We start from the raw sequence: 15,555 nt of genomic DNA, 5'->3' as shown, positions 1-15,555 counted from the left end.
AAATATCATCAGCAGATGGACTGAGGCACTTCAATCTCTACACAGTCAGTCCTGATTGTTCTGGGCATAGCCAAATGGATTTTTCTGGATAGATTCCTTTCAAAAAGAATAAATGAAACAAGATGGGATTGGGAGGGAGACAAACCATAAATGACTCTTAATCTCACAAAACAAACTGGGGGTTGCTGGGGGGGAGGTGGGATTGGGAGAGGGGGAGCGGGCTATGGACATTGGGGAGGGGAGGCGAACCATAAGAGACTATGGACTCTGAAAAACAACCTGAGGGTTTTGAAGGGTCAGGGGTGGGAGGTTGGGGGAACAGGTGGTGGGTAATGGGGAGGGCACGTTTTGCATGGAGCACTGGGTGTTGTGCAAAAAGAATGAATACTGTTACGCTGAAAAAATAAATAAAATGGAAAAAAAATGTATTATGTGCAGGAGGGGAGTTGGATTAATCTTCTCCTATAGATCTCTTTGCGTCCCCCCTCCCCAAAATAGAGGAGCTGATTTTGTTTTTAACTCTACGTATGCCTGTGTTACAGACACCAGTTCTGAATGGCATAAGTAAATACCTTCAAAATGTGTTTAAGAGGCTTGAAGTTGGTAAGTCCTGGGATGGATTTTCCAGGCACTACTTCTTCATAGGCTGCTTCCTTTCTCCTTCTGTTCTTGTTTCCCCCATTTGCTGGATACAATCTTCATATCTGGCACACCACCCAAAAGTTTCTGGATCCACCCTCTCATTCCGGGCTCTGTGTTTTGTTCAGGGAAAAGAGAAATTCAGGCACTTGTAATGTAAATTCACTTGCAGCTTTACCTTAAGCAATTACATCAGCCACATTCAGGAATTGGGGTGACTGAGTATGGTAATACCACAAACACCATAATTTTAATTAGTATTAATGGAATTTTATTCCTTACTAATAATCTTTCATTAATTATATGATACTCATAAATAGTACTTAAAGCACATATTTATGAATTACCTCATTCGGTTTTCATACACACAAATCTAGTTTGACCTAGGAAGGAAAAGTGGTTTGCCCTGGGGAGCATGGCTAGTAATTGTGGCTCTCTTGATTCCTAGTAGTTTACAATTTTAAAGCAATAGCATTTATATATGGTTTACAGTTTATCAGCTCTCTTTGGATGTCTCAGCTCTTAGAAGTATATATGATAGGTATTATGTTCTCTTTTAAAGGCTAAATGAACTGAAGTGATTGCTGGTAAAATGACAATTATCTTACCCTAAATTCTACAGTCTCTTCAAGATGCCATGCTTATTTGTAGCCTATTATCTATTGAACAGCTAGAGGGTTCTGCATACTGTGCTAGTCTGCAAAGATAGAAGATAACTAGACAAATTAACTAAAATCAAGAAGCTGAACCTGAGCAAATGAGTCAGAGGAAGAAAATGTGTAATGTGTGCTTAGAGGAGACTTGAAACAGATAAGTAAAGGATGGGAATGGAAGGTTAGGCCCAGGTATGATAAAGGTCATATGTGTCTTGGAAAGCAGTCCATGGAATGTCGTATTAGTTCAGAAAAAACATCTCATATGATTTTAAGCTGTCAAATCACCTGGTCAGATTTCTGTTTTGGAAAAATAGCTTCACTCGTCATTGGTTCTAGTTATTTATTCATTGTTGACAAACAACCCCCAAATATAGTGGCTTTGAAGAATAGCTGTTCTGTTATATATGTTTGATGAAGAATATAGGCAGGTGTCAGCTATCTTATTCTTTTGCTCCACATGCTTGTCACTTGATGAATACCAGCTGGTGGCTGCTCTGGTCTTAGGTGCGTATGGGTGTGTGTGGCACTTTGGTTTGGGTGCCTGAGCTCAACTTCTTCTCCACTTGGTCTCTCCCAGTCAGGGTAAATGGACTTCTTGGCACTCAGGCTCCAAGAATTCCTTCACTGGTAAAGTTACTCATGCCTTAATTACAGTTCTCCGAAAACTCTTCAGCAAATAAATATAACACTATTGTTAATCTGCGTATTTAAAAACTGTCACATTTAAGTTAGACAGTTGCTCTTAAGATATGTGTGTATTCCTGAAAGAGTATGGATATAAACATGAGAGGTCATGAATATTTAGGAGTTGCAAAATGATGGGTTTGGTCCAACAAATATTTACCTGGATAACTAATTATTACAAAATGGTGGGAAATAATAAATATTGTGAAAATGTCTATGCTACCTAAAGCAATCTACACATTTAATGCAATCCCTATCAAAATACCATCCATTTTTTTCAAAGAAATGGAACAAATAATCCTAAAATTTATATGGAACCAGAAAAGACCTCGAATAGCCAAAGGAATATTGAAGAACAAAGCCAAAGTTGGTGGCATCACAATTCTGGACTTCAAGCTCTATTACAAAGCTGTCATCATCAAGACAGCATGGTACTGGCACAAAAACAGACACATAGATCAGTGGAACAGAATAGAGAGCCCAGAAATCGACCCTCAACTCTATGGTCAACTAATCTTCGACAAAGCAGGAAAGAATGTCCAATGGAAAAAAGACAGCCTCTTCAATAAACGGTGCAGAAAAATGAAATTGGACCACTTCCTTACACCATACACGAAAATAGATTCCAAATGGATGAAGGACCTCAATGTGAGAAAGGAATCCATCAAAATCCTTGAGGAAAATGCAGGCAGCAACCTCTTCGACCTCAGCCGCAGCAAGATCTTCCTAGGAACAACGGCAAAGGCAAGGGAAGCAAGGGCAAAAATGAACTATTGGGATTTCATCAAGATCAAAAGCTTTTGCACAGCAAAAAAATATGAATAAGAGCTAATTCTTGGAGTCAGAGAGGAAAAGTCTATTGAAAAGAAAAATTTAGAAATTAAAATCACAAATACTGGTATCCAGTAGCTAAGAGCACAGTTGTGAAATATATTTGGGGAAGCCACAAGCAACTTTAATGAGGCCATAGTGTGGAGACTTACATCTGTGTGTGAATGTGTGAGCTTACTCTTTTTTTCTCTCCACTTTTTTTTTCTTTCCCAAAGAACTTTTTTTTTTTTCCCCTTTCTCCCAAAAGGCTACATAGGGATGGAACTTATGGGAAAATGTCATACTACAACATTTTGTTAGGGATTGATTGTGGGAAAATTGAGTGATGTTCTTTTATTTATTTATTTATTTTTAGAAGAATTAAAAATACGCCTTCATTTAATTGCTTTCTGTCACTATAGCAGAGAGGCTAAGAATACAAAATCTGGAACCACATTAACTAGGTTCAAGTGCTGTGTGTTCATAGTGTTGTTTCTATAATTAAACTTGTTTATATAATATATAATATATATACATAAATGCTTTTTTTAAGAAAAAAAGAAAGAAACTCTAGCCTAATTTAAACTAGTCAAGGTCATCTACTGTTTACAACTTTGTTGCAATGTATGTTCCTATATTAATTCTGAACTTAATTTTTATTTTCCACATCCTTAAAGATTATTCTCCTTTCTAGGCAAAATCTATATTTTCATTATTTTGAGGTTTTAAGTGTTTTAAATTACTCAGGAAATGATTAAAGATCTCAATCCTTACCTGTAAAGGATTGAGGTCTTAAAAAGAGAGAAGGTGGTAGGCAGAAAAAAAAATAATGCTTTTGTTTCTAAGATATATCACTGAAAAAGATTTTGTGGGGGATATATGTAGGTTATAGCTATGGAGGATGATGGGAATGAAAAGTATCACTAGTCATAATAGCAAGGGAGTCTTTGTAGAAGTGTTAGGGAGAAAGGGCTTTAGTATTTCCTATACAGTGTCATACTGTGGAAATCCCAAGCAGCAGGTTAAGGATAAATTGAGTTTTACTAGTATTTTGAAGGCTAAAGATTAAGCATACTTGAAATACCAAAGCAAAACAATCTTTGGCTTGGTCATCAAGTAATCGCTTCAAATAAAAAGAATCCATTGATTATTTGTAGTTCAGGATATATCATTCTCAATACATAGAAAAAATAGAACAAATTTTCTGTTTTATTATTCCTCAATGAATGCCTAAGACATAAATAGTGAAATAAGAATGGGGAAGAAAAAATGAAATAATGGGGTAGGAGGAAAAAAATATATAAAGAAAAAGATAAAGGATGCATTGTGGGAAGAAAGAAAATGAGAAGGAAGCTAAAATTCATGTTGGTAAAGTAATAATATTTGACATTTTAAAACTGAAGTGCTAGGTGAATTTTAAAATTGTGCATGCATTATTATAATAAACTACCTTTCAAAGGTGTCAATTATATAAAAGTTCTGTTAAATGTTTTACATTTAATGTCTTTGTGAATATTGCATTTCCATGCCTTTTGCCTGACATTTAATTTCATATCAGCATTACTTTTATGTGCCATTGGAGGTCTCCCATTTTTTATAATACTCCTGTTCATAAATAAAATATAAATGACATAAGTAGTGCCCAGTATAGTTTTTATTAAATTGTAAGTTGCTTTAATTTGCCTAAAACAATTAGTGAGCATATATGTAAATTTGTAATAAAAATTAACTTCTCAAACTGTCACACAGATGTAATATATTGCTATAGTATTTCTCATCCTGTTTCTTATTATCTAATACATGCTTTTTTATTTAAAAATGTTGGAAATTATTAGTATTATCATACTTAAAGAAAGGTCACTCAAAGAACTTGAATTTCATGATTTAAAATAATAATTGTCACCTTTTTTTAAGACAAAATTCCATTTTTGTATCAGTGAGAAGGCTAGAATTATATACTGTAAAAATATATCTTTGTTTAGCTTCAGATGTATGTAGTTATGATTTGGTATTTTCTTCCCATTAATGTATTCCTACTACTTAGACAAACATCATAATTCACTTAACCTAATTTTTAGCCCTAAGATTAAGTGAATTCTATATATAATCTTTGTCTTTGACCATACCATGCTATTAAGAATAATGAATTCCTAGCATTGTAGTATTTTGGGTTAAATCACCAATTTTAATTTTCTTTAGCTCATGCTCTAATAGTTCGGAAGATGAATACTAAAATGTTTACATTTAGATCTTCCTTGGTGATCTTTAAGCTAAAGAATAGATTTCCACAATTTATCCAGTAAGATTTGGAATGGCTCATATGATACGTATTTTCACAGTAATATAAATAAACCGTACCAATGTGTTTTCCCAGGCTGTTTTCTTTCCCACCAGTTAATCACGATATCACAATATATTAGCACTTTTTCCTGGTAACATCCTAAAGAAACAAGTATGAAAAGAGCAATTTCAGAAAATAAAAAGTACAGATTCTGGGTACACTAGATTACTCCCCTGGACCTCACAAAGTCTTTTTGTGTTATGATTTTAGGAAACAGCAGTACGAGTTTTAGAATAAAACACTTCCAGTTTATAGAACCTGTTGATAGTTATTGAAGAGTGAAGATATTTAAAAGTAAACCAATAAATTACCTTTGAACATGTGAAAAATAGAGTGCTTAGTGGCCTCATGTAGATAATAGCTTCATATGTCTGTTCCGGGGAAATCCAAGAGCTGTAGTCAAAAAAACAGCAATTTAAGATCATTCACACTGGCTGAAAGGATAAAAAATTGCCATGTATCTATCAAGCTAAGAGGCTTCTCGTGGCAGACAGCTCTCAAAGAGTCAAGTGATTGTATTGCCTGTTAACTCTTGACACCCTTGAAGTCCTCTTAGGCCTGTGTAAACCACACATAGTAGGGAGTAGGACAAGATGGACAGAAGGGTTTTAATGGCTGAAAACAGATCAGTAGTGGGTTGTTTGTAAACTGTAGCTTTCAAGATCTAAGCATAGTTGTTTTGTTCTTTGTCCCTCAGCAACAGGAGAAAAGAGAAATTTTGAAAGTGTTGCTAGGAGGAGACCATGAAGTAGAGGTTGTGGTCTATTCCTCAGAGCAATGTACTTGGAAGCAATTCTCCCTGATTCAAAACCACAGTGCCAGGAAACATCGATGCCTGCTGGGGTGCTGTGGAGAGGGGGCAACAGAGATCTTTTTGGGTCCTGGTGTCAGAGCAGCGCCCGGAGATCTAAGGGTCAAGGCAGAGCCATTCAGATTTCATGGGCATCGAGACTCCTGGTCTTTTTGTCAGATCATTTAATTAATAAGATCTCTGAATTCATTAATATGCGAACCTTGGGTACTTCTAGACAGTCTGAATGTTGTACTGTTTAAAAGAGTAGGTTTGGAAATTTGACAGGTTGAGTGTGATACTCCAGCTACTTGCCCTTGATAGCTATGAGAATTTGGAGAGAAGACAATCTCTTTTTTTTTTTTTCCCATTTTATTTATTTTTTTCAGCATAACAGTATTCATTCTTTTTGCACAACACCCAGTGCTCCATGCAAAACGTGCCCTCCCCATTACCCACCACCTGTTCCCCCAACCTCCCACCCCTGACCCTTCAAAGCCCTCAGGTTGTTTTTCAGAGTCCATAGTCTCTTATGGTTCGCCTCCCCTCCCCAATGTCCATAGCCCCCTCCCCCTCTCCCAATCCCACCTCCCCCCAGCAACCCCCAGTTTGTTTTGTGAGATTAAGAGTCATTTACGGTTTGTCTCCCTCCCAATCCCATCTTGTTTCATTTATTCTTCTCCTATCCCCCTACCCCCCCATGTTGCTTCTCCATGTCCTCATATCAGGGAGATCATATGATAGTTGTATTTCTCCGATTGACTTATTTCACTAAGCATGATACGCTCTAGTTCCATCCACGTCGTCGCAAATGGCAAGATTTCATTTCTTTTGATGGCTGCATAGTATTCCATTGTGTATATATACCACATCTTCTTGATCCATTCATCTGTTGATGGACATCTAGGTTCTTTCCATAGTCTGGCTATTGTAGACATTGCTGCTATAAACATTCGGGTACACGTGCCCCTTCGGATCACTATGTTTGTATCTTTAGGGTAAATACCCAGTAGTGCAATTGCTGGGTCATAGGGTAGTTCTATTTTCAACATTTTGAGGAACCTCCATGCTGTTTTCCAGAGTGGTTGCACCAGCTTGCATTCCCACCAACAGTGGAGGAGGGTTCCCCTTTCTCCACATCCTTGCCAGCATCTGTCATTTCCTGACTTGTTAATTTTAGCCATTCTGACTGGTGTGAGGTGATATCTCATTGTGGTTTTGATTTGTAAGCCTCATCTGTACTTCATCTATATAATGGTGATAATAATACCACTTAACGTATAGGATTATTTGACTATATGACATGACATTTTAAAACCTCAACATTATAGTAAGTCCTGTCTTATTTTAAGGGGTCAGTGAGTCATCTGTTTGCATTTTGTTTTGGATACCATAATATAGGCATATTATTACCTCTGTTTATCAGAATCTAAGTGTAAAAGGTAAAAAAAAAAAAAAAGAGGGTCACAGATTTCTCTGACTGGATAGAGAGAAGTATCTTCTTAACATAGAAATCTGCAACCACAAGGAAGAATAACTTAGAAAAAAATAAAATTAAAAACAAACTCTTCAGCCAAGATTGACAGCCTTGTGCATTAACGGGGGAGATTAGGTGAAGGATGATGGAACTTGAGAAGACCCTGAGAGAGCCTTCTTCACCCTGACTGCAGTGAAGCTAGAATGACATTGAAAGTCAATTATAGTGGCTTTCTTCAGCCAGACTCAGAATTTATTCTCCTCCACCCTTCTATAATTTGTAGTTTTGTGTTTTCATTTATCTTGTGTGTGTGCATTTCTAATGTAAGCCACTTCAACTACTCTGAAGGTGAAAAGGATGTAAATTCTGTGGAAGTATATAAATATTTCTACAGACGACAGAAATATTTCTATAAATAGAATTGATGACAAGGCTAAAAAAAAAAAAAAAAAGAGTCTAGGTAGAAGCAGATACCAAAAAGGACCAGGAAAGGAGTCCATGGCAGGAACAAAAATTGCTTACATATCACTGAGTAGAAAGAGTTTTGTGATGGTGGTTAAGACTCAGAGTGTATACTCTGTATTTTAGTCAATTTTTTAAAAATATATTTATTTATTTGAGAGAGAGAGCGCACTTGCGTGGTGGAGAGCAGAGGGAGAGGGAGAAACAGACTCTCTGCTGAGCAAGGAGCCCAATGGGGGCTCAATCCCAGGACCTAGAGATTGATCGTGACCTGAGCAGAAGGCAGATGCTTAACTAACTGAGCCACCTACATGCCCCTCATTTTAGTCAATTTAAATTAATTCTTCTGCTTGCCAAATTTTGCCTGAACTGAATGATATCATTCTAATATTGAAAAGCCTTATCATAAATGCAGGAACTCAGATGGGCCCAACTAACCATTGAGTTAGTGTGTTGCACGAATTGCAGGTGCACACAGGTACCAAAAGAATGGCTGGCCCACTCAGGGAGCTGGCAGGTGGTCATACATATGCAAGCGATGTAAAACAAATTTACACAAACCTGCTGGATTTCATAAAATAATTTTCCTTCAAATGGTTTTTGACTGCATTTTGAAATTTATAGCTCATTAATTTGGTGTCCTATAAGCATACTTTTTACATGTCGTTTAGTGATCAAGGTAACTCAGACCTCAGAGTAAAGTTTTAGCTTGATACTCTCCAGCTTGATTATCTGCTTTGCCTAAATTTAGCGTATTATTAGCCATTTAAGAGTAGGTTTTGACTCTTCTTCTTCCTAAAAATAAAACACAGATAATTTCCCTTTACTTTGTATGTACTCTTTATTCAATTAGTGAAGCATGAACAACAAATAATTATTGTCATTCCTTTTATGCAGTTGACACACAAAATGACAATTAAATAAGGAATTCTTAATGCATTTACAGGTGCTACAGCAATTGCCAGGGCCACTTCTCAAAGCCAGATAGGAAAAAAAAAAAAACCTCATTATACTAAAAAATTAAGTCAGCAAACAGAGTCTTCTGAATTACTGTTTTTTATAGTTTTATCTTTGGCCCTGATCTCAAGTTGAGACCATTAAATAATTGAGCTTTCAACAACAAATATTTACTCCGCAAACATGGGCTTTATTTATACAAACGAGGTTCATACTGAAAAATTTATGTCAAATGTTTTTAGCCTATAAGGATTGTTCTTAAACTTAAATGTAAAAATTCCTCTGGGCGCTCATATAGTTCACTGGCACAGCATCTAAAGTAATACTGCATGAAGGTGCATAATGAATGCCTTTTGATGATGCACTGACATTTCTAAGAAATGCCTTTGCCTCGAATCAATCTGCTCAAACCAGCAAATGATTTGACATTCAAAGCTTCAGGAAACACTATACGAACATTTTTTTCCCATTGTACAATAAAGATTCAATCATAGAACTGTCATAGGAAATTGAGATTCTGCCTTATGTTTTAAAGTTAATCTGCCAGAGTCATTTATTTATTTTGCTTATAAAATAACTTCTACAAGTGGGAAAGCTCTTGTATGTGTTTCTAATGCTAATAAGATCTACCCAATCTCTTATACTGTTTGAGTTAAAAACACTGTCAGTATTATCTGAGCCATTACATGAAGTCAGTCACCTGGGACAAACAAGGTTTTCTACAACAAACATATATAACTCATGTTTATGACTAATTATCACTAATTCCTGAAACTCTTAAACCAAACTCTTTAATGTTAGAGAAGAACTTTGGTGTTCTTTTTGTAAACAGACTAAAAAGAAATTTTGTAATAATAAAATATAGAAGTGCTAGTTGTAAGTGAAATATAATCATAACTTCTATATAAATATTAGCCACATTTCTCTCTTATCTGAGCCATAGCTAATAACTAGAAGACACTTCCCGTTCTCAAAAATGCTTGAGTCCACTGCTCAATTTCTCATTACCTCTAGGGTCTTATTACTGAAACTTATGGCCTCTGGAAATAATTTAATTTAACTAAGTCTGTACTTTAGAGTTGTAAGCTCTAAATTCTTCTATTCTCTTCAACTTATGTGTTTAGAGTAGCCCCTTATTCGTGGATCACTTACTTTGTGTTAGATCTTACTCTAAGCACCTTTTATTTCATTTATTCATAGTAATGCTAAAAATACAGTGCTGTTTTTTCCATCTTACAAATGTGGAATTTAAGCATAAAGATACTAAGTAACTGGTCTAAATTACATAGCAGAGCTAGGATTTGAATCAAGTAGTTTGCCTATGCAGTCTACTAATTTAGAGATTGAAAAAGCAAGGCATTTGCATAATAAATTTCTTCATTGTGATTGCTGAGCAAGAAAGTAATAGTGCTGTGACCATATTTCTAAGTGGCATTAGTAATATATAACTTTTAAATGAAATTTCTGTTTAACATGTATTTATCATCTGAAATATTTGCCAGCCATTCGTTTTGTTAGGCTAGGTCTGTAGCAGTCAGAGACTGTATGTTACGTATTGAAATTTCTGCCTGTTTTGTATTCATCTTTAATTTCGATATAATTTATTTAGTTTCAGCCAGTGAAAATGTGTGAAAGAAAGCATTCAGAAGTAACAATTTATTTTTAGACTAATCATATGCTCAGTAAGAATACAAATTCATTTTTTATTGATCTAAGCCTGTCATAAATACCTTTTAGTTCAACTTGTATCTGCTTTCTCTTTTGTATAAGATGATAAGTATATATAAAAGATAAATGTTTTAGTATATTGAATTTTTAAAAACAATTTAGCATTTGGTGTGGGCCTGGGTGGGAAAGGATCTCACCTAAGTGAAGAAGAGATGTTGACAACATGGAAAATATACTCTACTTTTCACAAAAATTGCATTTTATAAAAAAGGCTAAGTGGTATAATATAGAATGTAAGGATGCTCCAGATATTTCTATTTAAGGAAATGCAACAAGCTCCTATGACCTGGTCTACACCTTAAGTACGGTTGACCCTTGTATAACTCCGGTTTGAACTGCACCAGTCTCCTTATACATTGATTTCCCCCCTCCCCCCAAATACAGTGTAGTACTGAAAATGTATCTTCTTTTCCATGAGATCTTTCTTTCTTTCTTTCTTTCTTTCTTTCTTTCTTTCTTTCTTTCTTTCTAAAGATTTTATTTGTTTATTTGACAGAGAGACAGAGAAGGAACACAAGCAGGGGGAGTAGGAGAGGGAGAAGCAGGCTTCCCACCAAGCAGGGAGCTCAGTGCGGGGCTCAATCCCAGGACCCTGGGATCATGACCTGAGCTGAAGGCAATGCTTAATGACTAAGCCACCCAGGCACTCCCCTCCCCTTGGGATTTTCTTAAGGATACTTTCTTTTCTCTGGCTTACTTTAAGAATACAGTATATACTACATCTAACATACAAAATATGCATTCCTTGACTGTTACTGGTAAGAATTCTAGACAACAGTCGGTTATTAAGTTTGGAGGGGGTCAAAAGTTGTACATGGATTTTTAGCTGTTTGTGGGGTTGGCACCTCTAACCCCACATTGTTCAAAGGTCAACTATATATCTCTTTTAGAGAAAGTCATGTGGCAGATTCTAAAATCTACTATATGTAGTTTTTTAAATTACTCAAATAGACTTAGGTGTAAAATACTATGACAGTATAAATTAAGTAAATATCAGTAATAGAAAATATATGAAGTTTGAATAGCCTAATTATATGATCATATCTAAGACATGCTGATTTTGCTGAAAATTTCTTTTTATAATATATCTTTTCTGTTATAGTTGAGAATGTGAAGTTCTGGTAAAAACACTTATATTTTCTACTTACCTCAGAGAATAGTTTATTTTATTTTACTTATTTTTAAAGATTTATTTATTTTAGAGAGAGAGTGTGTGAGTGTGCACACTGGTGGGGAGGAAGGGATGAGAGTGAGAGAAAGAAGCAGACATCCTGTTGAGCATGGAGCTGACTCTGGGGTCCCCAGGTTTTGATGTGGGGAGTGATCTCACAACCCTGAGGTCATGACCTGAGTGGAAATCAAGAGGCCGACACTTAAGCCACCCTGGTGCCCAGAGCATAGCTATTTTAAGGAAAGCTGCATTCTCTGTAGCATGGTTAAAATAATTTGTGCTGACTCGAAATTGAATAATGGTACTTTTATTAAGTAATTCAGTATTTGGGCTTATTTTTGAGGCGTTTATTTTAGAAAAAGTGAAACAGAACTCTCAAGGCAGGGATTTATATGTATTTTTGCAAAAAAGCTATACTATATTCCTCAAAGCAAGGTAATTTTAAAGATAAATGGTTTTCTAAATTTATATAAAATGCATATATATAGAACATGTATATAATATACATGTAATTTGTTTTGCCATATAAATGGTTAAAATGCTTCATTGTTTATGTTCTCACATACTTATTTCCTTGGAAGTTTTCCTGAAATACTGTGGAATTTGGTACATCAAATGGCTCCATTTACCTTTAATCCAGTTACTGTGCTCCTAGAAGAGAGAATTTAGGGTAAATTTATAAATGTGTAATGGGTTCAAAAGCAGTAGTAAAGGCGTCAGGCAGATCCCCAGCATGGTGAGGACTTCATATCTGTATCTGCATTACATTCTAATTGATGGCTCTGTCTGATGTTTGAAAAGCGTTAAATTGCTGATGTACATGTGATGGAATGCCTATTGTCAGGCTAGAAATGAAAACTCTGCCTCATCACTGCAGTTGGTTTTTAAATGATTTGTGGAGAAATGACTTTGAATGTTTGTATTAGAGGTCATAATTAGAGATCTCACGTTTCCGTAGTAACTTCTGTGTGCCAAGTCTTCCTTGTGCATAAACCATGGTCTACAGTTTAATTTTTCAAACAATCTTTAAAGACAGAGACTGAATCATTAAAATGAAAAGCAGGAGAAGTCTAAAAAACCACCTTGGGACAGTATCTAAATAAATCAATCAATAATGCATAAAGTGAACACTTAAAGAAGTAAACATCATAATACCATGGCCAGATAGCTGGGATGGTTAAGCTAAATAAAAAAAAAATTGACTAGTGTTACAAAATTGCGGTATTTTATAATATATGTTAAAATAGGTTGAATTGCGGGGTACATTACTGCCAACTTGTTAATCTCATATTTTTATAAAACCACAAATCATTTTAAGAAAAATGTGCCCAAACAAAGAATAATTCACCTCTGGATCTCAGTTTCCTCTTCTACTTTAGGAATTTTCCTCTTATGTGTATGTATTTTAGCAAGTCTTTATTTCTGCTACTTTCAAGTTTTTTCTATCCTCCAGTATTTTCTTTTACCATTAAAAAAAAAAATTAACCAAGTGTGATTTGGAGCCTTCCTCTACCATTTAATCAATTATCACCTGAAGTAGATGAATAATTATTACTAAATCCAATTATTACTCTTTTTCTGCCTGTCTTGGTATGACCGAATACAAAATTCAAAGGTTGTGCTTCCTTGAATCATTTTGGAAACTAGGCTAAGCTAAAGGGAAGGAGGGAGGCTCAATGGAGGACGACCTGAAAAATCATTCTGGAGGCTATTATGAACATAGTATCAAATAAACAACTTCTCATGATAACAGTTGGTGTGTCATGCAATGTTTTTCTTTTTTGTCTCTACATATAGACTAAATGCAAACAACTAAATCACAACTACCATATATATGTGTGACTGTCCATGGTGAATATCATAAACCTCCCCCTCTCCATGATGTCTCGCAGACCCATATAATTTCTTCTGCATTACTAAATTCACTTTTTCCAACAATCCTGTCTAATCCTCTCTCCTCTAATACTGGGGATGTCCCTTCTAATCCATATAGCCTATGCAACACTCAATGTATGTTTTAGGTGCACCATCTTAATCTAATGACAACATTATGAAGTTTATATTATTACTATGCCGATTTCGTAGATGAAGACCATAAGTTGCACAGAAACTAAGCCTTTTGCCCAAAGTCACCCTTTCCTAGCATTTTTCTCTGAATCTCTGGCCCATGTGTTCCTTCTTTATATATAGTATGCTGGTAGTTCTGGATTTTTTAAAGTGTCCATGCTCTATTCATTCTCAATCCTCTGTGTGTTTGTAAATTTTCCCCTTCCTGATTGTCATCCTTTCACCCCCCCCCCGGTCAGCCCTAGTTCACTCTTCCTCTTTTGCCAGAAGTATCTCAGAGATCACTTTCTTGGGGAACATTTTCCCATAGTCTATGCTATAGCCAGTCACCCCTGAGTCTCCTTGGCACTGGGCATTTTTTATTTAACATATAAGTTCGTTCATGCATTTATCCCTTATTGAATTGTTCCTTACTTGAGGACTAAGAACCCATTGATATTTGTTTTCATTGCCTATCCCAGAACCTGGCATGCATTATTTCTTGTTATTGAGTCAACTCTGGGTAAGAATGAATCCGAGATTATGAGGTAGCAGAAGAGATATCTAGACAGAATTATAATTTTTATTTTTTAAGATGAATATTGAATTATGTTTGAATTCTCTGAAAAGTTCAGAACATTTTAATTAACATGGACCTCTGCAAACCCAGATTAGGGTTGTATATACCCATGATTTTGTGCGTGATGCCACTCCCTTTCATGAAGTCCCTGTTTGTATCTTTTTATTAGACTTTATTTAACCACTGGCCCTAAGGCAGTTAGCTAATCAGTTGTCTGTTGAGCTCTGTTCTTCACCCACCACAGTGGGACGCATAGAAAACATAAAACATAGTGAGGGACCTTAGAATCCAGCTGGGATGACAAATCTAATACACAGAAAATTTAAGTATAAATACTCCTAATCTGCAGCCATAATACACCAGTGGGTTACTGAATGCAGACTGAAGACCACTTGTAGTTAATTAGCCCAGTTAGCTTAATACCAATCTGCAGGATATAACAAACTGTCATCCAAAACTGTGTAGGGGAGAGAATCTCCATCTGCCACTCCTCTAGCAAGGTTATGAAATCAAGCTCTCCTAGCTGGCATAAGGCTTCCCTTTTTGGATGGATGCCATCACAGACTTTGATTTAAAGTTCAGTGATCCAGGCCAATTCATGTCACTAGGTTCACAGAACATTTGGTTTTCTGTGGTAGCCTTAACGTTTCCAATCCTTTTGATAACTCATGACGAGGTAACCATACCATATTTTGCTTCTTGTATTTCAATAGTGTTCCTATCCATTGAGTTTTTATTTCTGTTCTATTCAGAATATCTTTTTTAAATATAGCTCTTATAATATAAATCATCCCAGGGTCTTTTTTTTTTCCTCTTTCACTTACTAAACCACAGCTTTATTGCTTCTGCCCTTAGTTTTTCTTAAAAGTGATTTTGACAATGTGTAAGCTTAAATTTTGCCTTCATTATAATATATTATCCTCAATGCACTTGTACTGACTTTTTTTAGTCTCCTGAGCTTCAAAGGAATGATTGTGTTTATGTCTATTTTTTGTTTTCTCATAGTTTCTCCAAGGATCTTCTACTTTATGCTTTTATTTTTTTTTTGTCTTTTCTTCCTATTATAAACATCAACAGCAAAACATAAGATTAAATAATTAACAAATATATGGTTTTTCTATAGGGACAATATATTTCTCCTGATTATAATCACTAAAATTTTATGGGCATCTAATTTGGTTTGCTGCTTTCTTTTGTTTTCACCATGGTGATTT

General features: G+C 35.5%; 1 protein-coding gene across 3 annotated transcripts in view; it reads left to right on the top strand.

The window, feature by feature from the left end:
• The window catches only part of NAALADL2 (N-acetylated alpha-linked acidic dipeptidase like 2), a 1,427,879-nt gene that overhangs the window by 686,315 nt on the left and 726,009 nt on the right, over positions 1 to 15,555 (top strand). The gene's annotated exons all lie outside the window — the stretch shown is intronic.

Source organism: Meles meles, chromosome 4 (genome assembly GCF_922984935.1).
Source record: "Meles meles chromosome 4, mMelMel3.1 paternal haplotype, whole genome shotgun sequence".
Taxonomy (NCBI): Eukaryota; Metazoa; Chordata; class Mammalia; order Carnivora; family Mustelidae; genus Meles; species Meles meles.
This window is presented reverse-complemented; position numbering and strand designations above follow the sequence as displayed.